The sequence below is a fragment of the Chelonia mydas genome, chromosome 1 (assembly GCF_015237465.2).
Source record: "Chelonia mydas isolate rCheMyd1 chromosome 1, rCheMyd1.pri.v2, whole genome shotgun sequence".
Classification (NCBI taxonomy): domain Eukaryota; kingdom Metazoa; phylum Chordata; order Testudines; family Cheloniidae; genus Chelonia; species Chelonia mydas.
Window position 1 is genome coordinate 208521812 of NC_057849.1, and position 24654 is coordinate 208546465.

The 24654-nt window shown below is 46.8% G+C and overlaps 1 protein-coding gene across 8 annotated transcripts in view; it reads right to left on the minus strand.

Annotated features, from left to right (window-relative positions):
• The window catches only part of LOC102932912 (ephrin type-B receptor 5), a 133359-nt gene that overhangs the window by 95376 nt on the left and 13329 nt on the right, over positions 1-24654 (minus strand). For 2 of the 8 annotated variants that reach the window (XM_043545523.1, XM_043545676.1), the window contains exon 1: positions 12096-12249. The exons of 4 other annotated variants lie outside the window; for them this stretch is intronic. The gene's annotated coding sequence lies outside the window, so the exon portion shown is untranslated. Of the gene's footprint in view, positions 1-11974; positions 12250-24654 lie in introns of those variants that run through there. 2 more of the 8 variants (XM_043545571.1, XM_043545717.1) reach the window with 1 other exon arrangement.

A 24654-nucleotide genomic window follows, 5' to 3' on the forward strand; every position in this document is an offset into this window, starting at 1 on the left:
GGAATTTGAGTTGCTTTATTTGTGTGAGAGAAAGAGGCAACGCCAGACAAAGAGGAGACTGTCCCTTCCTGTACAGCCCTAGTGAGACTGCACTAGAATGCTGCATCCAGAGGGATTAGAGCAGGGGTGGGCAAAATTTTTGGCCCAAGGGCCACATCGGGGAATAGAAATTGTATGGTGGGCCATAACTGCTCACAAAATTGGGGTTGGAGTGCGGGACGGGGTGCGGGCTCTGGGCTGGGACAGAGGGGTTTGGAGGGCGGGAGGGGGATCAGGGCTGGGGCAGGGGTACGGGAACGGTGCAGGTTCCAGCTGGGGGTGTGGGCTCGGGGGTGGGGCTGGGAATGAGAGGTTTGGGGTGCAGGAGGGTGCTCCAGGCTGGGATCGAGGGCTGGGGCAGGGGAGAGGCTCAGGGGATGCAGACTCCAAGTGGCTCCCAGAAGCAGTGGCATGTCCCTTCTCCGGCTCCTATGCAGAGGTGCAGCCAGGCAGCTCTGCACGCTGCCCCATCTGCAGGTACCACCCCTGCGCGTAGTAGCCAGAGCAGGGCCATTCCGTAGCTTCCAGGAGCCATGTGGTGCAGCCCCCGACCCTACGCCCCAGCCGGAGTGGGGCCGAAACACATGTTCCGGCCCTGACCCAGCACCCCGGCCAGAGCACCGGAGCGGGGCCGAGCCGCGTGGTCCGGCCCCCAACCCAGCACCCCAGCCAGATTGCTGGAGCAGGACTGAGCCATGTGGTGCAGCTCGTGGGCCGGATCCAGCCTGCGGACCATAGTTTGCCCACCCCTGGATTAGAGCCACCCCAAACATCAGGAAGATGTAGGAAAACTGAAGGGAGCTCAGAGAGAAGCATGATTCAGGGGGACTGATTTGTGAGGAGAGATAAACAGAACTAATTAAATATAATTGGGACAAATGACTAAAATGTGTGCCTTGGGAAGTGGAGGTGAGGAGACTACAGTAATTGGCTCCAAGTCTTATGAAGGTGTAAACACTGAGAAAGGAGAGAAGCTGATTGCAGGGGTCCCAGAGAGCAAGGGGATGAAACAGAGCAAAGGGGAATATTTCAGGCTGGCTAATCAGGAAATATTTCATAACAGTGAGAACTATTAGACTGTGGTGAAATAGTCTCCCCAAGGGAAGTGGTAGAAGATCAATTGCTTGAGCCATTTAAAACTTGACTGGGATGCCTGGGAGAATACTCTGTAGAGAGCTGTAAATAATAACCTTCTGTCCTCCTATGCAGTCTTTAATACCAAGATCTAAAAGCACTTTACTATGTTAGCAGACCCCTGAAAGGGAGATATTGTAAGTATTGTGACCACTGTTTTACAAGGAGGTAAACAGAGGAACAAAGACAAATTCAACCCAGGCGTTAAGTGCAGAACTATCCACTGAAACCAATGGAATTTTATCCACTTATATCAGGCCTGACTTTGGCCCACGGGTGAAGTGAATTGCCCAGTGTCATGCAGTAAGTCAGTGGCAGAGTTGGGAACATAACCCAGGAATCCTGACTTTGTTCCAACCACCAGATCTCAGTCTCAGTGTTGGGTCAGACAGGCAATAGTGGGAAAATTGACAAAATGTGGCTGAAGATTCTTATCAGGAATAAGGCAGAATTTGAAACAAACTGATAGAAGTAGACCCACTGTTGGCCTGGGGAAATGGCCACTCTCCTTCCCCACCCATCTGTGGGGTACATTATCTGCCTAGTTTATATTGCTTTCTCAGTATTCCTAGCCCCAGTGAGTTTGCGTTGCTCTTTACTTGGCAGCACACATCCCTTTGTCAGTCTGGATTAGGTTGGAAAATTCTTTTTTCCCCCCTTAAATAAATTGTGGCTAATCCCAAAAGCTGGTTTTGATTTAGACAGCAGCAAAAATGTAAATACCTGCAGATTTCAGATGCTATCTCTTCCCCCAGCCAACATGCTGGCCCAAAAATAAGGACAATGGAAGATGTTATGGCTGGGGGCCATGTATTTATATGGGATGGCAGGAGAAAGCATTTCCTTCAGAAATTGAGGAGTACTGAGGCCCTAATCCCAAATTTAGTCTCCTGCCCTTTCCTCCCACTCCTGCTGGAAACCCAGACCTGACCATCTCCTGGTTCTTCCATCCTAAGTGTCCTGCACACACCTCTTCCAGTACTGAACCCTCCTGTTACTAGGGTGACCAGACAGCAAGTGTGAAAAATCAGGACAGGAGGTGGGGGATAATAGGTACCTAAATAAGACAAAGCCCCAAATATCAGAACTGTCCCCATAAAATTGGGACATCTGGTCACCCTACCTGTTACCTCTCAGCAACCTCAATCTAGCCCAGCTTCTCACCCACCCCTTCACTACTACAGACAGACACCCTGTCCTGGTCACCCATGCAGTTCCTTCTTACTACTCCCACAAGGATATTCAGTTCACATCTAGTTCTCTCTGATGCAGAATTCACCTATCCTTCCCACTCTGCCAGCCCAAATGAGAACCTTCCCAGTGTGGAATCCCTCAGTGCCTCCCTGCTCCGCTTCCCTCTCTCCCAACCACTTATAATGGGCTGTTCCCACTGTCAATCACTCTTGCATTAACTCCTCCATAACAAGCTTCTTGTATTGCCCCAATGCTCATAGCTCCCTAACTCCTGAATGACCTCTAGTTCCCAGATGGTGCTGGGAATTAGACAGTGTCCAAAAAGAAAAATGGCTCTTCAGTCTCCTCAAACTTCTGGAGGGAAGAGTTGCTTTAATGATTCTGTCCAGTAGAGCAACCAGAAAGGAGTCCAGTGCAAACCCATAAAGGATGCTCAAACGACTCAGACATTGCCTATGCTAAGCAACTAAGCACTGAAAGAAACTATTGCTGGGATCACCCAGAGCCTGCAACATCTCTGTTATTTATTATTAGTATTACCATTGCAAGTATTTATTTTGGTATCATTAATGTGCAATCTGGATGCCTCACCAGGCTTACACTCAGATATTCAAGATCTCAATAAAAAAAAAAAAAAAAAAAGAAAAGAGACTAAATATCATGATGGTCCCCTGCAACTTTATTGATCTATACAGAAACCAGCATCCAATCAGCTGGGAAGGCGAGCTCTTTCTTAAAGATGCCTGGGTGATGTTTAGGCATGTTTCTGTAGTGAGATATATGTGCATGGTTATGCTAAAATAGTTCTGTCACAAAAAGAAAAGGAGTACTTGTGGCACCTTAGAGACTAACCAATTTATTTAAGCTTTCATGAGCTACAGCTCACTTCATCGGATGTATACACAAGGTGCCACAAGTACTCCTTTTCTTTTTGCGAATACAGACTTACACGGCTGTTACTCTGAATTCTGTCACAAAGAAGCTTGGTGTGTGAATATTGTACATTAGGGGTGGGCAAACTACAGCCCGTGGGCCGAATCTGGCCCGTCAGGGCTTTGGATCCAGCCCGCGGGATTGCCACCCCCCTGGCACCGCAGGTGCCGCATCGCTCCTGGAAGCGGCTGGCACCACATCCCTGCAGCCTTGGGGGGGGGGGGGGAAGAGGCCTCCGTGCACTTCCCCCCGCCTATGGGTACCTCCCCCGAAGCTCCCATTGGCCGGGAACGAGGAGCCATGGCCAATGGGAGCTTCAGGAGAGATACCCAGAATCCTGAGCTCCCTCCCGCACTCCTCCCTGCACGTCTGCCCTGAGCCCCCTCTCGCACTCTGCACCCCCTCCTGCACCCCAACCCCCTGCTGAGCCCCCTCATACATCGCACACCCCTCCTCTGCCGCAACCCCTTGCCCTGAGCCCCTTCCTGCACACTGCACCCCTTTCCATACCCCGCACTCCCTCCCGCACCCCAACCCTCTGCCCCAGCCCTATATTCATGGCCCTGCATGCAATTTCCCCACTCAGATGTGGCCCTTGGGCCCAAAAGTTTGCCCACCCTTGTTCTACATCATCTCAATGGCGAGCAGTGCAACACACCACTTCATGCAGGCAATGTCATTGCAGCAGCTTCTCCACTCAGTGCACAGACGAGTTCAAGCATTCCCAACAACAACACATGCTAGTAGGTGGGGAGCACAAGCAGTGCTGAGCAAGCTCACATTGATTCCAGAGCCCTTCCACCCCCCGCCCCACTATCAGTGGCACTAGTGTTTCTACCGGAGCTGGAATAAGCTCTCAGGTGTGTGCCAGTTATTCATCTGAATTCTGCCCACCTGCATCGCACTCATTGTTGCATGGCTTATTTGAGGCCACGTATATGTAGCTATGCGCGTGCCAAATCTGTGTGGGACTTCCCCAGACCAGGTGTGGTCTGTTGTGTGTGCTTGTGGCTAAGAGGTGGACTGACAAGGATAGTAACAGGGAAATGTACATTAGCACTTCTCTGCCAGCCTCATCAGTTTCCCCTGAATCTAAGCTTTTATTAAAATAAACCCTTTTGATTTAAAAGATAAATTTCCTGATGCATCCTTGCTGTAGTATAGTCTGTAGATAGCCTGAAGCCATAATTCACAGAAAAATGCAAACTGCTCCATTCACCTCAGTGGGACATTAACTCAGAAGCCTCATGATGTCAATTTAAAATATATGCATTAACTCTTTCAGTGCTGACTAGAAACATTAAGCTATTTGGGGAGTGTGGACAAAACTGGGGATTGGAGGAAGAATTTGGGCACAGTACTACCATTCGACCCCAATGTGACCTGTGCTTGAGCAGCCCATCCGGAATGTGAGGAGGGAAAGGAAAACTCAAAAATTTCCATTCAAAAACCAAAGCCACATAATACCTACCCTGCATTTGGGTCACTCTGTCTATCCCTTCTGTGCACAGGGACTCCGTAAGGGGAGCAGGAAGGGAGTACGGGGGCATAAGGAGGGGAGAAGGTACACAGCCTGTTCAGCTACCGTAAAAGCATCTTGGAGAGGAGCTGGGGGTCTGACAGGATTACCTTTACCACATGTCTATTTGGCCATTCCTTTAAGCTCTGGGTTTTCTGAGGATTTAACTGAGCAGGGTAGAGAGAGGAGGAGGGATTACCAGTCCCTGGTGCCCCTTGCATTGTGGAAGCTGAGCCTGGTACCCCCACTGAGTAGTGTCCTCCAGGAGACTTGAGTTTGATTCCCCAGTCCCACTCTCTCACTCCCCCTAGCCTGACAGGGGCTGGGTCACAGAAGGTGGCACCACAGCCCTGCATTTCAAAGTAGAAGGCCTGATATCAAGTACCAGTCTGGGTCTCTCCAGTCACTCCCTGGGGGGCAGAGGAGGTGGGAAGGGCTGAGGGTCTGGGGAGCGCTGTTGGGGAAAACTCCACCTGTCAGTCTTAGATCATAGAACATCTAGATCATAGAATATCAGGGTTGGAAGGGACCTCAAGAGGTCATCTAGTCCAAACCCCTGCTCAAAGCAGTACCAATCCCCAATTTTTGCCCCGGATCCCTAAATGGCCCCCTCAAGGATTGAACTCACAACCGTAGGTTTAGCGGGCCAATGCTCAAACCATTGAGCTATCCCTCCCCCCGCACCCCCCGCCGGAGGAACAGTCAACAAGGAACAGCATTGACTAGGTTCTGGGACAGCTAGTACCTGAGGAATCTGACCTCAAGTGCGAAGGGGCTGTGAAGGTAACAGTCCCCACAGCTCCAAGAAGGGACTCTAGAGCAAACTACATTGCAGAGGGATCTCAGACCCTGACAGTAGGAAGGGCCTGGACCAAATCCTCTACTCTCCCCAGTCTCCTTGTTACCCCCAAGGGATCTTCCCCAAGTCACCTCAGTCCTTCACAGAGCTGCCCTACTCTCCCCCAGCCAGCTTTACCTGCCCACTCTGCTCCTGGCCTGCAGTGGAAACAATGCTGTTCCCAGCTTCCCTATGCAGCACTCAATCCATCAGTACAAGGCCAAGCTTGTGTTACATTTTCTCCTCCCCTACCTCCAATCATTAAAACCCAGTTGACTTGGCTGCCCTTGTTTCCTCAAACACTCTTCAGGGTGGAAGGAGCCCTTTAAAAATTTCTTTTGGAATTCTCCTTCCTCTTCTTCCCCATTCTGTACTGTGAGCGTTAACAACCTAATATTATTTATCAGTAAGGTGCATCCAAAGAGGTAGGTGGGAGCCTGACTGCAGGAGATTCAACATGCTGTTGTACCAGTACCTCTGTTCTGTTCATTGATACATCAGGTTTAAGTCACAGAGGAGTAAGAGAACATGGGAGTGAGCATCTCACCCCTCTGATGCTAAACTGGGACTCATGCTGATGTCATAAGTCAGATGGAGGACAGTGCTTTTCCAACTTCCTGTATTGTAGTACCTGTCGCTGCCACTGACATACTGTATGGCCTTTGGCCAGTCACTATACCTCTGTGTCTCAGTAAGATAATACCCATCTGCCTCCCAGAGATCTTATGAGGATTAATTAACCAATGTCTGTACAGTTCTCTGAACACATACATAATAATAAAACCTAATGCTACCTACTCTGCCTATCAATACGAATAACAAATTCTACTTACTGTACTAATACGGTTATATAGTGCTTTTCATGCACAGATCATAAAGATTCGTATGAGGACTAATTTTATCACCATGTACCTAGAGCAGGTGGTGAATGGCAGGAGAATTACAGTCCATTGAATTGGGCATGGTCTTAATATTACTTAATGTGATTTTCCCTGATACATTATTCAGGTGTCTATAGCAATGTATGGGAGGGAGCATTTAATTCAATGAAATAACTTTGTTGTGTTGATGGTATTTTACCCTCTATTACTACTTAGAGCTATTTTGAATGACTCCAAGGAAGGTAATACCCACACACTCTCAAAGAAACTGAGGAACCACATGATTAGCATCCTGTACAGCATACAGGAGAAGATCAACAATGAGCTCTCAAAACTGGAGACTCATACAAACCAAGCTTCCACACAAACTTCCACGTGGCTGGACTTTACAAACACACACTTCACTTTTCTACAGAGGTAAAAGGACAGTAAACTCCTACATGCCACAGGAGGCTACAACAGTGGTACCCTCAACTCACTTAACGATATTGTTAATCTATCCAACCACACACTTAGCCCGGAGGAAGAGTCTCTCCTATCTCGGGGACTCTTTCTGCCCCACCACCCCCACGAACATGATACTCCTTAAGTCGGAGATGACGAAAGTAGGCTTCCAGATCAACACAGAATTGTATTTTCAACACACCACTGAACAGTGCACTGACCCACAGGAACCCTCCTACGAACATTACAAGAAGAATTCAACATGGACTCCTCCCGACAGTCAAAATGACAGACTGGACCTCTACATAGAGTGCTTCCGCAGATGTGCGCAAGCTGAAATTTTGAACAAACAGCATCACTTGCCCCATAACCTCAGCCGTCCAGGACACAATGCCATCCACAGCTTCAGAAACAACTCTGACATTATAATCAAAGGGGCTGACAAAGGAGGTGCTGTAGTCATAATGAACAGGTCGGATTATGAACAGGAGGCTGCCAGGCAACTCTCCAACACCACATTTTACAGGCCACTATCCTCTGACCCCACTGAGAAGTACCAAAAGAAACTATACCATCTGCTCAAGAAACTCCCTGCTACAGCACAGGAACAAATCTACATAGACACACCCCCAGAGCCCCGACCAGGGGTATTCTATCGGCTACCCAAGGTCCATAAACCTGGAAACCCTGGACGCCCCATCACCTCAGGCATCGGCACTCTTACAGCAGGATTATCTGGCTATTTGGACTCTCTCCTCAGACCCTACACTACCAGCACTCCTAGCTATCTTCAAGACACCACCGACTTTCTGAGGAAACTACAGTGCATTGGTGATCTTCCCAAAAACACCATCCTGGCCACCATGGATGTAGAAGCTCTTTATACTAATATTCCACATGAGGATGGACTACAAGCTGTCAAGAACAGTAACCCTGATGAGGCCACAACACACCTAGTGGCTGAGCTTTGTGACTTTGTCCTAACCCACAACCATTTCAGATTTGGGGAAAACTTATACCTTCAAGTCAGTGGTACTGCTATGGGTACCCACATGGCCCCACAGTATGCCAACATCTTTATGGCTGAATTAGAGCAACATTTCCTCAGCTCTCGTCCTCTAGCGCCCCTCCTCTACTTGCGCTATATTGATGACATCTTCATCATATGGACCCACAGGCTGGAGGCTCTTGAAGAATTCCACCTGGATTTCAACAATTTCCACCCCACCATCAACCTCAGCCTGGACCTGTCCACACAAGAGATCCGCTTCCTGGACACTACAGTGCAAATAAGTGATGGTCACATAAACACCACCCTATATCAGAAACCTACTGACCACTTATACTTACCTACATGCCTCCAGCTTCCATCCAGGACACATCACATGATCCATGGTCTACAGCCAAGCCCTAAGATACAACCGAATTTGCTCCAATCCCTCAGACAGAGACAAACACCTACAAGATCTTTATCAAGCATTCTTAAAGCTACAATACCCACCTGGGGAAGTGAGGAAACAGATGGACAGAGCGAGACGGGTACCCAGAAATCACCTACTACAGGACAGGCCCAACAAGGAAAATAACAGAACACCACTGGCCATCACGTACAGCCCCCAGCTAAAACCTCTCCAGCACATAATCAACGATCTACAACCTATCCTGGAAAATGATCCCTCATTCTCACACACCTTGGGAGACAGGACAGTCCTCGCTTACAGTCAGCCCCCCAATCTGAAGCAAATACTCACCAGCAACTACACACCACACCACAGAAACACTAACCCAGGAACCAATCCCTGTAGCAAACCTCGTTGCCTAGTCCGTGCCCATATCTACTCCAATGACACCATCAGAGGACCCAATCACATCAGCCACACCATCAGAGGCTCATTCACCTGCATGTCTACTAATGTTATATATGCCATTATGTGCCAGCAATGCCCCTCTGCCATGTACATTGGCCAAACTGGACAGTCCCTACATAAAAGAATAAATGGACACAAATCAGACATCAGGGATGGTAACACACCAAAGCCAGTGGGAGAACACTTCAATCTTCCTGGACATTCTATAACAGATTTGAAAGTAACTGTACTTGAACAAAAAAAACTTCAGAAACAGACTTCAAAGAGAAACAACAGAACTAAAATTCATTTGCAAATTTAACACCATTAATTTGGGCTCGAATAGGGCCTGGGAGTGGCTGGCTCACTACAGAAGCAGCTTTGCCTCTCCTGGAATTGACACCTCCTCATCTATTGTTGGGAGTGGACTACATCCAGCCTGATCAAATTGGCCCTGTCAGCACTGGTTCTCCACTTGTGAGGTAACTCCCTTCTCTTCATGTGTCAGTATATTTAGGTCTGCATCTGTAACTTTCACTCCATGCATCTGAAGAAGTGAGGTTTTTACCCACAAAAGCTTATGCTCAAATATATCTGTTAGTTTTTAAGTTGCCACCGGACTCCTTGTTGTTTTTGTGGATACAGACTAACACAGCTACCCCCGATACTTGACTCCAAGGAAGGTGTGGAGCTAGTACTGGGACTATGCAAGCGCTGGGCTGGTGGATGTTTTAATGATTCATGAATTGTTTAACGATTTGATCTCGAGAGATTATATCTTTGTTAAATATTTCTAAGGTGCCTAATGTGGGATTTAATTACACTGAACTTAAAGGGAGTTCTCTTTTCACACTGTAATTTATAGTAGGCTTCCTGCAGTCTTTTTAATTCCTTTATTTTCCGTTAAGAAAAATAAACAAAGGAATATAGTTGGACTTGTGCCCTTATGGGCTTCTTTATGACATCCAATGGCAGCATGAAAGGTTGGTTTGAATTCTTTCCTTTATATGAAAAAAATAAGAGGTTTATTTCCTGCTTATTTTTTACCTTAGAAATATCAGGAGTGTTGACCTTGTTTTCCCCCCTTTGGCTGAACCCAGGGATGCCCTTTTTAAAAAAAAAAAAATGTCCATCAACCAACCCCCTTCTGTGCTTTCTCCCATGCTGCCCCTCATGCATGAGATGATATTCCTGTAACTATCCATAAGGCCACCTCACTGTCCTCCTTAAACTCTTCTTTGTTGTGATACCTCAGCTCAACAAGATAAACTCAAGCTGTTAAGAGCTTTGACCCCCATTTATCATGCTGACCAGTATGATCTCATTCTTTCCTTGTGCTCCCCCTGTTTGTTTTATCCATCTGTTGTCTACAGACTTCCACTTAGGCCCGGTCTACAGTTAAAAATTAGACTGGCCTAGTTACCTTGCTCAGGACTGTGAAAAATGTCACACCCTGAACACTGTAGTTTGGTCAATCTAACCGCTGGTGTGGATGTGGCTAGGTCAAGGAAAGAATTCTTCCATTGACCTAGCTACCACCTCTTTGACAGGTAGATTAACTACATCAATGGGAAAACCCCTTCCATAGATGTAGAAAGCGTCTACACTACAGTGCTACAGCGGCACAGCTACAGCACCATAGCAGTGTCTCTGTAGCAGCTGTAGTGTAAATGTCCTTAGACTGGAAGCTTTCCAGGGAAGGGACTGTCTTTTTGCTTGTACAGTTCCTTGTACAATGGGGCCCTGGCCTCTAAGTGCTACAGTAATATAAATAATAAATAAGTAGGGGTATGGTTGCTAATCTTTTAACAGACATTTTCTTCCAAGAGCTCATTAGGCATTTGAGTTAAATGTGTATAGAGTGCAAGTGTAAACACACACAATCTTCTAAACAGTCTGAATAAAAATCTCTTCCTCTCGCAACTGGGTTTCACTTGCTTGACAGTTTTTGAAGCAATAATCCTGTCAATTCATGAGTACTCCATAGAGTATTCCAAGGAAAACAAGACATACATTTCCAATATTAAAACAGGCCAAAAATAAACATTCCTAAAAAAAAATTTTAGGCCTTTTTTATACATCATACAGAATCAAAAACCAGAACAAACCCATTTTTTGTCATTGCGTGTCCCCCTTCAGATGTCTTGTAAAAGCTGCCCTAAAAATAGAAAGGCTGGAGAAATTATATCTTTCGAATTCTCACATGAGAAATAAAATGGAGAGTGCCCAAAGGAAAAATTTTGTGGCTATCCCATCACATTCATCTTCTTTGCTAGCAAGAGTGGATAATAGCTCTAGCTACTGATTCTCCTGATCAATTTCAATCTATTATGTCTAGGGAAACTTCCCTTGATACAACCATGTAAAGGCCCTTGAAATGCAATTTTAACCACTTGGAAATGAACTTGATGCTTTCAACCTTTGAATGTGTGATTAGGAAAGGATATATCTGCAGAGAAGGGTGTTTAACATTTTGGAGGAAAAAGTGGTGAATTTACAGCCTCAGGGACAGAACACTAAAGCTTTCCTGAAGTGGCTCACTGAGTGATCAAAACAGCCTTAAGAGCATTTGTGTGTTAAATATTCCTGACAGTCATAATCCATAGAACATTATCTCCTTTTGGGTGAAAAAAACAATTCACTTTGTGGTGTTTAGAATTCTTTGCAAATTGGTTCCCTTTCCTGCACCAGGAGCAAGAACAACATTTAGATTAACAATGTCATTTTCAGTCACTTCTGTGGCAGTCAGTGCCCCAAAACCATCACATAAACAAGTTTGAAAATACCAAGGAGATGTTTTCTTATCAAGGAAAGAAAATACATAACCTTCTTGCATAAAAGATAGAAGAAAGATAAATCATTTCCCCATACAATGTTCAGGCAATGGAGGTCAGAAGTAAAAAGCTCGTGTCCCATGTAACAGGGCGGGACACACCCCTGCGGCGCCTCTTGCTGGTCGTCCAGGGAATTAGCTTTTCCAGCCTCTGGAGCACCCTCTGCAGGCCAGTGTCCTGCTTGCCGCTGGGCCCGAGTCCCTCCTGGACCCCGGTGCCCCTTTCAGTCCAGGGTGCTGCCCCCTGGCAGTACCCCCACAGATCTGAGTCTCCCCTCCCCAGGGAACCCCCACCCTCTATCCCCACCTCACCTCAGTCTATGGCCACTGCCAGTCATCAACAAGTTCCCATTCCCTGGGGCAGACTGCAGTGTAAGTGCTACTCATCACCAGCAAGGGAGGTTTGGACCTGCTGCCTTTGCAACCCCAGTACCTTTCTTTGGCCTTTAACAAGGCCTGCAACCTGGGGGGTTTCCAGGCTGAAGCTCCCCAGCTCCTCTAGCCTTCCCCCAGCCCTGCTCCAGTCTTGGTACCCTGCTTAGCTCCTAGCAGCCAGGCCCATCCCTCTCCACATTGAGCAAGTGAGCATTTGCTCCTGGCCCACTGCCCTCTTATAAGGGCCAGCTGTGCCCTGATTGGGGCATGGCCGCATCTGTGGCTGGTTCCCCAATCAGCCAAGGCTTGATGCTTTTCCTAGCAGCAGCCCTCTCACTGCCTCAGCCCTCTCCCAGGGCTGATTTCAAGCCCTTCAGGGCAGTAGTGGGTAGCCACCCCGCTACATCCCAGAAAACAGGAACCAACCTTCAGAGGCTACGTCTATGCTACACACCACTGGTGGCAGTGTGTAATGTATGTGTAGCTCCAGCAGTGGGGGTGCTGGTAGAGCCTTTCCTCACTGTCAGAGTCTTTCCCTGCGGCGGGAAAAGGCTCCAGTTGCAGGGAAAGGCTCCAGTTTCGAGGAGCTACCAGAGCCTTTCCCCACTGCTAGTCTTTTCTTATGCTAGGGGAAGGCTCCAGCAGTGGGTAGGCAGTGGGGCACTACACTGCTAAAAATAGCTGTGTAGGGAGGGAGGCATGGCATGGGTGAATAGAGATCTGCACAGACTATGAACGTGGGTACATACCCACACCCTTCAGGCATGTCTTTATTTGCCTCAGTCATGCCTCACGGTCTGTACCCAGGTTAGGGGGCAACACGTCTAACTATAGTTTGTGCTGCCACAAGAAAGGTGAAACTGCTAAGCACCAGGACTTGAGAGGGGCAACTGCTAAGCACCAGCAACTAACTTCACTGGGAGAAGGTCCAGAACCGGTTTCTTTTGTGTCTGAAGCTAAGATTTTATTCCGTGCCAAACTTTGATTGCAGATGGAAGGGCTTTGTTTGGACTTTAATGATTTGGCTCTGCAGCTCTAGCCCTGGATTTTCAGGAAAGTTGGAAGTGCAACTGGTTCAGCAGTTTAGGAGTTAAAGGGAGTTAAAATGACTTTTTGACCTTTAGACTTTTCTTCGACTCCCTCTGCTAACAAATGGCTCTAACACTTCAAATTTTTAGCCCATGTAGCGCTGAACACTCTCCTCCCACATAGGCTACTTTTATTTTAAAAATAATTATTACCATTATTCATCATCACTGTTTTTATGTATGCCAAGGGGCCCGAAAATAGAATGCTTCCTTTTAAAACGACCAGTCCACAGCACAAGTGGAGATTACCTCAAGCACAGTCCCTTTGCTGCCTCTGCTGCTACCTTAGACTTCCTCCCCCGAGCTCCACTTTATACCCCTCACTCCCAGCCAGCTCCTCACCCCAGCCTGTTCTCCTTATACCCACTAACCTACCACTGCAAATACTGAGGTTTGTCTGGGCTGTAATGTTGCCTTAACTGGTGCTCTTTGAATAAGGAACTGAGAACAAGGAACCAACATCACCTTTGCTGATTTCCCTCTATGCTGTGGATCCCATTGACAGGCAATGCACTGAGCAGCCTTTAATTGTAAGTTGAAGTATTTGGTGTGGGAATATATACACAAAAATATGAACCAGTGAGAGAGGAGCAGGGAGGGAGAGGAACTTTTGTCCAGAATGCAGCTCTACTGTGCAGCAAGCACCCTGCTATGATTGAATCCTATCAGCAGGGGCTCCAGCTGGTGGGGAATTTTGGTCCTGTCTCTTCTCTACAATCAGCAGTAGCTTAAGAACATGAGAACAAACATAGGGATCAGACCAATGGTCCATCTAGCCCAATATACTGTCTCCCAACAGTGGCCAATGCCAGATGCGTCAAAGGGAAAGGACAGAACAGGGCAATTATCAAGTGATACATATCCCCTGTTGTCCAATCCCAGCATCTGGCAGTAAGAGTCTTAGGGACACCCAGAGCATGGGGTTGTATCCCTCACTAGCCCGGCTAATAGCCATGGATGGACCTGTCCTCCATGAACTTACCTAATTCTTTTTTTAACACAGTTATAGTTTTGGCCTTCACAACATTCCCTGGCAATGAGTTCCACGAGTTGACTGTGCATTGTGTGAAGGTTTTAATTTTAAACCTGCTGCCTATTAATTTCATTGGGTGACCCCTGAATCTTGTGTTATGTGAAGCATAGGCACCAACTTTCCAAAGTGCCGAGGGGTGCTCAACTCCCACCTCTGCCCCAGACCCTGCCCCCACTCCACCCCTTCCCCCAAGGCCCCACCCCGCCTCTTCCCACCCAGTTCCGCCCCCCACTCCCAAGCGCGCCGCATCCTCACTCCTCCCCACTTCCCCCTCCCCCCAGAGCCTCCTGAATGCCGCAAAACAATTGATTGCGGCGGGCGGGAGGGGGAGGTGTTGATCTGCAGGATCCGCCAGCAGGCAGGGGGGGAAACTGATAGAGGGGGCTTCCGGTAGATGCTCAGCACCCACCATTTTCTCCCCAGGGTGCTCCAGCCCCAGAGTACACACTGAGTTGGTGCCTATGATGTGACGGGATAAATAACACTTCCTTATTAACTTTCTTCACACCATTCATGATTTTATAGACCTCTATCATATCCCCCCTTAGCTGTCTCTTTTCCAACCTGAAAAGTCCCAGTCTTTTAAATCTCTCCTCATATGGAGGCTGTTCCATATCCTTTAACATTTTTGTTGCTCTTCTCTGTACCTTTTCCATGTCTAATATATCTGTTTTGAGACTGCATGCAATATTCAAGGTATGGGTGTGCCATGGATTTATGTAGTGGCATTATGATATTATTATCTATCCCTTCCTCAATGGTTCCTAACATTCTGTTTGCTTTTTTGACTGCCACTACACTTCGAGTGGACAGAAAACTATCCACAATGACTCCAAGATCTCTTTCTTGAATGGCAGCAGCTAATTTAGACCCCCATCATGTTTTATGTACAGCTGTGATTATATTTTCCAGTATGCATTACTTTGCATTTATCAACACCGAATTTCATCTGCCATTTTGTTGCCCGCTCACCCAGTTCTGTGAAATCCCTTTATAACTCTTCGCAGTCTGATTTGGACTTAACTGTCTGGAGTAATTTTGTATCATCTGTAAACTTTGCCACCTTACTGCTTACCCCTTTTTCCAGCCCTTACTTTAAAACTCCTCTACAACCATTTTAATTGCTGCTTCCATACGAGGAGAGATTAAAAATTGGGACTTTTCAGCTTGAAAAAGACACAACTAAGAGGGGATGTGATACAGGTCTATAAAATTCATGACTGATGTGGAGAAAATTCCTGGAGGATAGGTCCATCAATGGCTATTAGCCAAGATGGTAAGCGATGCAACCCCATGCTCTGAGTGTCCCTAGCCCGGGGTGGCCAACTTGAGCCTGGAAAGGAGCCACTGTTTGGAGACAAGATATTGGGCTAGACGGACTATTGATCTGACCCAGTATTGCCATCTTATATTCTTCTGTAATTTGACATGCCAGCAGTCTGGTCTGTTTTGATTTAGGTGGAGCCTATTCTTCATGTATAAGCTCGTCCTGCTCAAAAAGGTTTCCTAGTTCCTAATAAACCTAAAGCCCTTTTCACTACACCATCATCTCATCCACGCAGTGAGACCCTGAAGTTCTGCCTGTCTAACTGGCCCTGTACATGGAACTGGAAGGATTTCAGAGAATGCTACCATGCCAGTCCTGGGCTTTAATATCTTACCTACAAACCTAAATCTGACCTCTAGAACCTCTCTCTTGTACCTTTCCCTATGTTGTTGGTACCTACATGTACCAGAACCACCAGCTCCTCCCCAGCACTGCCCATAAATCTGTCTTGATGACTCAAGAGATCTGCAACCTTTGCACCTGGCAGGCAATTCACCAGGTTGTTCTCTGGGTCATCACAAACCCAACTATCTATGATTCTAATGATCGACTCTCCCATTACTATTACCTGTCTCTTCCTAATAATTGACATTCCCTCCCAGGGAGAGATTCTCAGTACAAGAGAATACCCAGGTCATCATCTGGAAGGAGGGTCTCAATCAGAGGTAGTCAATTATTTTTTATCAAGGTCCAAATTTCTTGGTCAAGGTATAGTCAAGTTCCAGACTCCAGAGGAAATAATAATTAAAAAATAACAATAATAATAAGTAAATAAAACAATTTCGGGGTCGATTCAAAAGCATCTGGTGACCCAGATTTGGCCAACGGTCTACCTATCCACTACCCTTCGTCTCAACTATAGGACGGTTTCCCTTCACTGCAGTTTGGTATTCTCCTTCCCTCAGACTTTCATCCTCCTCAACAGCACAGAGGCTGTCAGACTGGAGATGGGACCACTCTACTGTGCCCCCAAAAGTCTCATCTATGTCCCTCTCTATCTCCCTTACCTCCTCTAGTTCAGCCACTCTGGTCTCCAGAGCCTGTACTCAGTCTCTGAGGACCATGAGCTCCTTGCACCGAATCCACACATACACCCCGTGGCTACAGGGTAGATAATCATACATGCTGCATTCAGTGCAATAAAACTGGATAGACCCCCACTCTGCTACTGGACTTCTGCCTGCATTCTTTTATCTCCTGCAGCCTTTGGAGGGGTTGTTATTCTTTGCGGGGGGCGGGGGGTTGTTTTTGGTATTTGGAGGGGTTTGGGGAAGAGGGGTGTTTATTGGCCTAAGTTTAGAGAATGTTAGGTGTATCAGGCTCTCACAATCCCTCTCTAAATTCCCTCTCAAAACTTCCGTTTGCTGCTCCTGTTTGCTAGCTCCTCACACTCCCACTCACTCAGAGACTAGAGCATGATCAGTAAATCTCTCCCTAGCACTGGTGGGGCCCGAGGGAGCTGCAGGTTGGCAACATTTCCTGGACTGTCTGTGAACACTAAAGATCCCATAGCAATCAAGTGGGGGTACGGCACAATGCATAACCTGATTACCCATGCAGCTCTCCCATTGGGCAGAGTAAAATTGCGGGGCTGGGGACTGTAAGGCCAAGCCATAATTCTGGGAAAACACAAAACCTCTGGTGGTCAGAGGTTGGAGGAATCCTTGGAGAAGCAGCTCCTGCCATTGGAGGAGCAGGCTATGGCCAAAGCAGAGACTTTGCTTTGCTTTGTTTGTTATATTCTCTGCGTGCTGAGGTGAAAGAAGAAAGCCTGGGAGAACACCACACTGGGCCTTTTCTTCTGTTGCTGGAACAGCTGGACCACTGTACATGAGGCTTTGCCCAGTGTCCTTGGCCAAAATCTCCCTGTTATTTTGCAGCATCTGAAGGAGTGGCTGCTCTCCTGCACTGCAGAGCTAATTTTGGTACCTGTAGATATGCTCTGTGAAGTACCTTAATGCGAGCTTACTCTGCAAAAGCCACTGTGGCACCATGCATAGCAACTTGGCTTATAAACCAGGGTTCTAGCTCCACCTCTACTATTAATTCTACCTACCTCCATTTCTGTAAAATGTAATTTATAACACTGCTCATCCAGCTTTATGTTGTGTGTTTGGATCTGCAGAAGAAAATAGCAAGCGCAAACTGCTATGACCTGGAAACTGGCTACTTCTAAAGATCCTCATTACACTTAAAATCAACTGTGCATGGCTGTAACATGGGGCAGGATTTTTTTTTAAATATGGTTCAATCTAATCTGTGCAGCAAGAGTGAGCCCCATTTTAACCATACTGGGGACTGCTGGGTTGTAAGTAGTCTCTTTCCCCAACTCTCCCAACCAAAACACATGGTAGGAATTAAATTGGAGACAGAACCTAAGGAGGCAGAGCATGCAGGGGAGGGGAACTAGGAAGGGCTTAGGCAGATTTGTGTGGTGGCAAATATCAGGTAGAGACCTGGCAGAGATCAAGGGGTGCATTAGGCTGAGGTATTATCATAACAACTGTAGGTCAGGGAGTTGGTTGTGTCACATCAGGGAAGAGATAGGGGAAGGATCAGGACTGGAAAGGGAGCTAAGACACCACTGGATGGGGAGAATCAGCAGCAGGAGAGGGTTCGGTGAGGATGCTTTCAGTGATCAGGGTTTGTGAGAGGCGCCTTGAGATTAGGAAAGGAGAGAAAAAGAGGATCACCAAGGGACACAGGACATCTGTATGGAGCTGCAGTGGTGGGAGAGGGAGGGAAGAGGACCTCAGGACCAATATTCTCTTCCTTGGTGTGTCAAATGGTTAAACTGAGCAACAAGTACCAGGGGTTTCTTGGGCCCCTGCTCTGCTCCAGAAGAATATTCAAATCAGTAACATTAATTTGCCTTCATCCCAATACCATGAGCCATACCCAGCTGTTCATTTAAAGGACTACCTCCTCCAGATGAAGGACGCATGCTGGACCACATAGTTAATGATGGGGGGCTCCAGAGCAGCATCCACAGAGCTTCTCTTAATGGCTATTAGACACAGCAGAGCAGTGAGGGACACTTTCAAAAGGCCCCATAATTAATACTCTGTGCATACTCTTTGCTTGAATTACTTTGGGCTCTTTTCTAGGAGGTGTTTGCTAGAGGGTGAGATGAGGCTGGAAGGGCAGCATCAGGGGGAGGGTAGAGTGGGGTGTGGAGCAAGGAGGCAGAGAGGACGGGTGGATAGAATAGGGAAGGAGTGATTGGGTATGAGGATGACCTAGATTTGCCAGTGGAACATTGGCAGAGACCTTGTGGAAGTGGTCTCCTTCCTCGAGAAGCACTGAGCAGGGATTCAATGGACATATTACACACAACAGCTTATGGAGTCAAGTAGAGCACTGACAGGTTTTGATCCTTTCCTCCTCCTCCTCCTCATCCTCCTCTTCCTCCTCCCTGTCCTGCACTTCTAGCTCGTTATGTCCAACATCAGGACAATGTTATGTACCATTAATATTTAGGGAGAGGATAGCTAGCCTCAGAGGGTGGCATGTATGTGTGTTGAATAAATATTTCAGGATTGTAACATCTCTTTCTGACATGTTTTTGGATTATTTGTAGTGCCGGAGATGAAAGTAATAACGTATAAATCTCAAAGCCCATCCTTCCTCCTGCATGTCTCATAGGCTCATCTGTATTTCACAGTGGATGTTGGGGTCCCATTCATCTTGTCACAGCCACATTTGGCAACAAGAGATTACACCTAAAATGAAAGCAGGGCACAGAGCTCACCCACCACCTCCCCGCTTTGTACCACTCTCTGCTATTACTCAGTGGATCCTGAACCTGTCAGTGTTGGATCATATTAAAGAAGTTCTGTATTAAAACCACAAATGAGTTTGATTCCCCATAGTTTAAATTCCAGGGTATTAGTAATTAAGAGGTCTCTTGGTTTTTAGTACTGTTTCTCTCCCTCTATGTGCAAAACTTGCAAGCTGCTAATTGTGTTAGTACATTCTAAGACAGAGTCTGTTCTCAAAGCATTTCTTTGTAACAACAGCTACTCACACAGAGAGAGACTCAAAGCAATACTCTGTAACAACACAAACAGCACCCAGAGACTCCCCGCCCTTTTGTTGTATTCATCTCACTTTGTTAACAATTGTGATTAAAATAGAGATAGAGGATGTATATGGATGGATGCTTGGTGTGGATAATAACTGAATGATCAGGGAGGTGCCAGCCTAAGAATCCAGTGTCCATCGTCTGAAGAAGGCGTCAAGTGGAAATAACCAGAGGATCCCCGGAGGGCAGACTGGAATCCACCCAACAGCCTCAAGGATGGGAGAACCAAAGAACAAGATAACATCTGGCAGCACGGAGCTGTCAGGAATGTGCTATCTGCTGATTCATTCAGCAACAGCATGATGAAGCAATTCCCATAGACTGGCATAGGAAAAAATTCCTATAAAAATGGACTCTAGAAAGTGAGAACTTTGGGGTCTGATTCTGCAAACCAACTTCCAGGAGCATCAGATGAGCATCTGACAAGGCCCTGCTCCCTCCTCATGTCCAGGCCACCTGGCCAGTGGCATGGCATGAGCAACTCTAAGGCTGGTAACTATGATAACAACCTTGCAGAACCTGTGTGTGTGTGTGTGTGTGTGTGTGAATAAATATGAAATTGAATGGAATGTTATAGCTATAACTAACTGCTTACTATGATTCTTTCTGTATTCACAATAAATGTGGCATTTTGCCTTTTCCCCTTTAATAAGATCCTGCTGGTTTTTATTTTATTGGTATAACATTAGGATGGGTTTTCTACAAGGATGGGAGCCCCTCACCCCAGATGCTGCTGAGATTCTTATTAGAACGAAAGGAACTGGAAAGGGGGAAAAGACCTCTTTAGTTCGTTGACATCTTGCTTATCTTCCCTTCCCAGCCAAATGCAGGATTGGTCCCTGTATATTTTTCAGGGGGTTATCTAGTCCTACTTTCAAATGGCCCAAGCAATGGGGCTTCCATCCCTTCCCTTGGGAGACCATTCCACATTCTCACAGGCCCTCACAGGTACGAAAGATGCTCAATATCCCAGCTGAAATTCTCCACCTTTGACAATTTCATCCTGTTTCTTTTTATTTTGGCTATACCCCTTTGGGTCCTCTAAACAATTCCTCTCCCTCTCCAGCATTTACAACCTTCAACTCCAGAGCAGCTCCTCTTTACTCATCATTTCACCAGTACCTGTAGTTCTTTGAATAGCACCTTATGAATTCCCTAGAGCCCCTTAATCACTTCTGTTACCCTTCTCTGAACTCCCAATTCATCAATGTCTTTCAGGCACAGAGGCGCACACAATTAAACACAATTATTCTAGGTGCAGTCTTGCTAGTGCCATACAGAGACAGATTATCTGATCCCATCAGGGTGGCTCAGAAGCAGGGAGGGAAGGAAGACAGTAGAAGAGACTGATAAACTTACCCTGATCCCAGGAGCTGGGTATCCAAGGAAAAAGTTTTAAAAGGGTAACGGAAATCACCTGATATTCCTAAATCTCCCAGCACTCCCCCACTGCCTCCCTCCCAAAAGCTGCCTGTATCACTTTTAGGCACAACCTTTTTAAGGACTAGTTTATATCCTCAGTTGGCAAAGCAGGTCAGGGACAAGAGCAGCTCTACATTTTTTTTAACCCTTTCAACAGCTAAGTACATATGTTAGGGTTGCCCAGTGCTAAACACTTTATTAAAGGACAAGAAGCCCATTTTTGATAATTTTCTTTTAGGGATGAATTTTCCATTCTTGGCCTCTTTCCAAAAGTTGGTTTGCCTTTTTCACTCTCTCCAACACTTTATTGTTATTATGATTATTTATTAAAAGAGGACAAATTAACAAAATCCAGTGAGGATAAAACATCCAAAAGAGTAGCCACCATCTTTGGGTGCTGAAGATACACAGAGGCCTGGTTTTCTGAGTTCTGAATACCTGCAGCTCTTATTGATTTCAAGTGGACTTGTGGGTGCTCAGCACCTCTCAAAAGCCAGATCCTCAGTCTCAATGGGGGATACCCACAAACAGAGATAACCCCAAACCAGTTGCCACCTTTGAAAGTTTGGGCCTAGCCAGCTTCAGTCTGGCAAGGTGGGCAACACACTACCCTTGCCCCAAACTGATATTTTTTTCCCAAAACTGAGGCCACTTGCTTTTGTGTAAAGCTCCAAACCCTGCACAGAGGTTGTTCTCACTAAGGAATGAGCACTTTGCCAAGCTGATTTTTAAAATAAAAATTAGGAAGGCTTGAAACCGAGTCACTAAACCTGAGCCATCCCTCAGTCTTGTCACAGCACAGAATGGGCCCTTCCACACTGAGAGTCTGTCTGGAACTGCAGCTCTTAGCCCTGAGCATCCAGGGAGCACCTCCCCCACAGGCGCCATCCATCTTTAGTACTTCACTGCACATGCATCTTCAGCATCTGCCTTACTCTCCCACCCGCAGATGCAAATCAAGCAAACACACACACACACAGACCACTGAAACCACCTGCATCAAGGGGGGAGAGAGAGCCACAACCTCTTGACCTACTCCTACCAGCCTGTTGATTTGCAATGCAGCCCGTGCAGCATCTTCCTCATCCTGACCCCCAACACAGCCTGCCTCACCTGTGCTGATTTCTGATCTAAAGCAGTAGTTAAGAGCTAGCAGTTGGGGAAAGAAGATCACTGAGGCCTTGTCCGTGCTAGAATTCATCTGCCCATTTTCCCACTGGTGCACTCATACTAGCAATGGCACAGATAGGGATGGCACAGATCAACTGCTGGTGTTGTGACCACTCTACCATCTAGAGCTGCTTGGAGGGTGGATAGTTGACATGACAATTAAAATGCTAGTGCATGTTCTACACTCACATTCCCCATCACTTCTAGCACCTAAGGTGCTACAGTGCAGAGCTTACAGAAAAGGAAGCACGAACTAAGAGTGGAGGGACCTTTGGGATTCAACTCCAGCAAGAGTCCCAACCCAGACCTGCTTTGTCACAGCCAGAAACCCACCCTTCTTTGTGCCACTGCACCAGAGAGGAATCATTTCTTCCTAACTGTTTTTCCCTGAGAGAGGTAAGAAGGGGTCTTACTCTACAGTTCCCAGGATCAGCCTTAGCATGAGTAGCAAGTGAACCTAACCATTCGGAAGTTGGTTCTGACACCCATTCGAAAGTTTGGAGGCTCTCCTGAACATCGAGTCTGCAAAACATATCCAGGAATCTCATGAAAACAGATCTCCTTCAGCAAGCCTTTCCTCCACCACCCCAAAAGAAATACTGTGAGAAAGGCCCTTCTTGTGGGGAACTTTGCCTCCAGTTCTAGACAGTCTTGGGTTTGTCAAACCCTGCAGACAGCCAGATATGTAGGGCCCTAGGCAGCCTTCTGTATCCTGCATGGTGCAGCTGAGGTGGGCAGCTAGGTAGATCATGCTTGGCATGATGGAGGGTGATATCTGGGAGAGAGGATCAGGTCACTATTGGGACTTTGAAAAGGTTACAATAACTGGGAGGAGGGTCAGCGTCCCACAACTCATCTTCAAAGTCAAGGCGTTGGGAGGAAAGATTAAAAGATTTTTCCCATCTCTAGCACACATGATTTAATTATGCAATATACCCACTTTGACTACTTTTCAGGGTGTCAGTGCAGAAAATGGCTAAAACTGGAAACTGCAGACACAGCAAAGGACACATTTACATGGCAAATTTGGAAAAAAGACAAGCTGCAAAATCACAGAACCATAGAAATGTTGGGCTGGAAGTGACCTCAAGAAGTCATCAAGTCCAGCCCCCTGTGCTGTGGCAGGACGAAGTAAACTTAGACCATCCCTGACAGCTGTGGACAGGGATTCCACAGCCTCCCTTGGAAGCCTGTTCCAGATCTTAACTGCCCTTATAGTTAGAAAGTTTTTCCTAATATCTAACCTAAATCTCCCTTGCTGCAGATTAAGCCCAGTACTTCTTGTCCTGCCTTTAGTGGACTTGGAGAACAACTGATCACCCTTGTCTTTTTAACAGTCATTAACATATTTGACAACTGTTATCGGGTCCCCCCTCAGTCTTCTTTTCAGAAGACTAAACATACCCAATTTTTTTAACCTTTCCTCATAGGTCAGCTTTTCTAAACCTTTTATCGTTTTTGTAGCTCTCCTCTGGACTCCCCAATTTATCCACATCTTTCCTAAAGAGTGACACCTAGAAATGGTCACAGTACTCTAGTTGAGGCCTCACCAACCTCGAGTACAGTGGGACAGTTACCTCCTGTGTCATACATACAACATTCCTGTTAATACAGCCCAGAATTATAATAGCAGTTTTCACAACTACATCACATTTGTGATTCATATTTAAGACTATGTTTTAGTCACGAGTATTTTTAATAAAAGTCATGGACAGGTCACGGGCAGTAACCAAAAATTCACGGCCCGTGACTTGTCCCTGACTTTCACTATATACCCGTGACTAAAACTTGGGGGCGGGGGCTGAGGGAGGGCAGCCCGGGTGCCGGGAGTGGGGCCGCCTGGGACCCCTGCTGGTGCTGGGGTGGCACAGGCGGCAGCACGCAGCACGGGACCCCCGTTGGTACTGGGGGGTGGGGTGTGGCGGGGCCCGCAGGCTCCCTACTGGGCTTCGTGCCTCCCCCCGCCCAGCAGCAGCAGAGTTTGAGTGTGGGAGGGGGCAGTAATACCACCGAGACAGTTATTCCCCCATTTTGTACTTTTGCGTTTGTTTTTCTTTTCTCACAAAGTACACTTTGAACTCGTCTTTACTGAATTTCATCCTGTTGATTACATACCAATTCTCCAATTTGTCAAGGTCATTTAAATTCTAATCCTGTCCTCCAAAGTGCTTGCAACACACCCACCCACCCCTATTTTGGTGACATCCACAAATTTTATAAGCATGCTCTCCACTTCATTATCCAAGTCATTAATGAAAATATTGACGAGTATCAAATCTAGGACTGACCCCTGTGGAACCCCACTAGATCACTGTCAAACTGGAAAGGTATATCTAGCGATAACTACTTTTTGAGTATATCTTTCAACCAGTTGTGCACCCACCTTACAGTAATTTCATCTGGGCCACATTTCCCTAGTTTGCTTATGAGACTGTCAAGTGCAGGGGTCTCAAACACGCAGCCTGCTATTTCCTGCGGCCTGCCAGCTCCCTG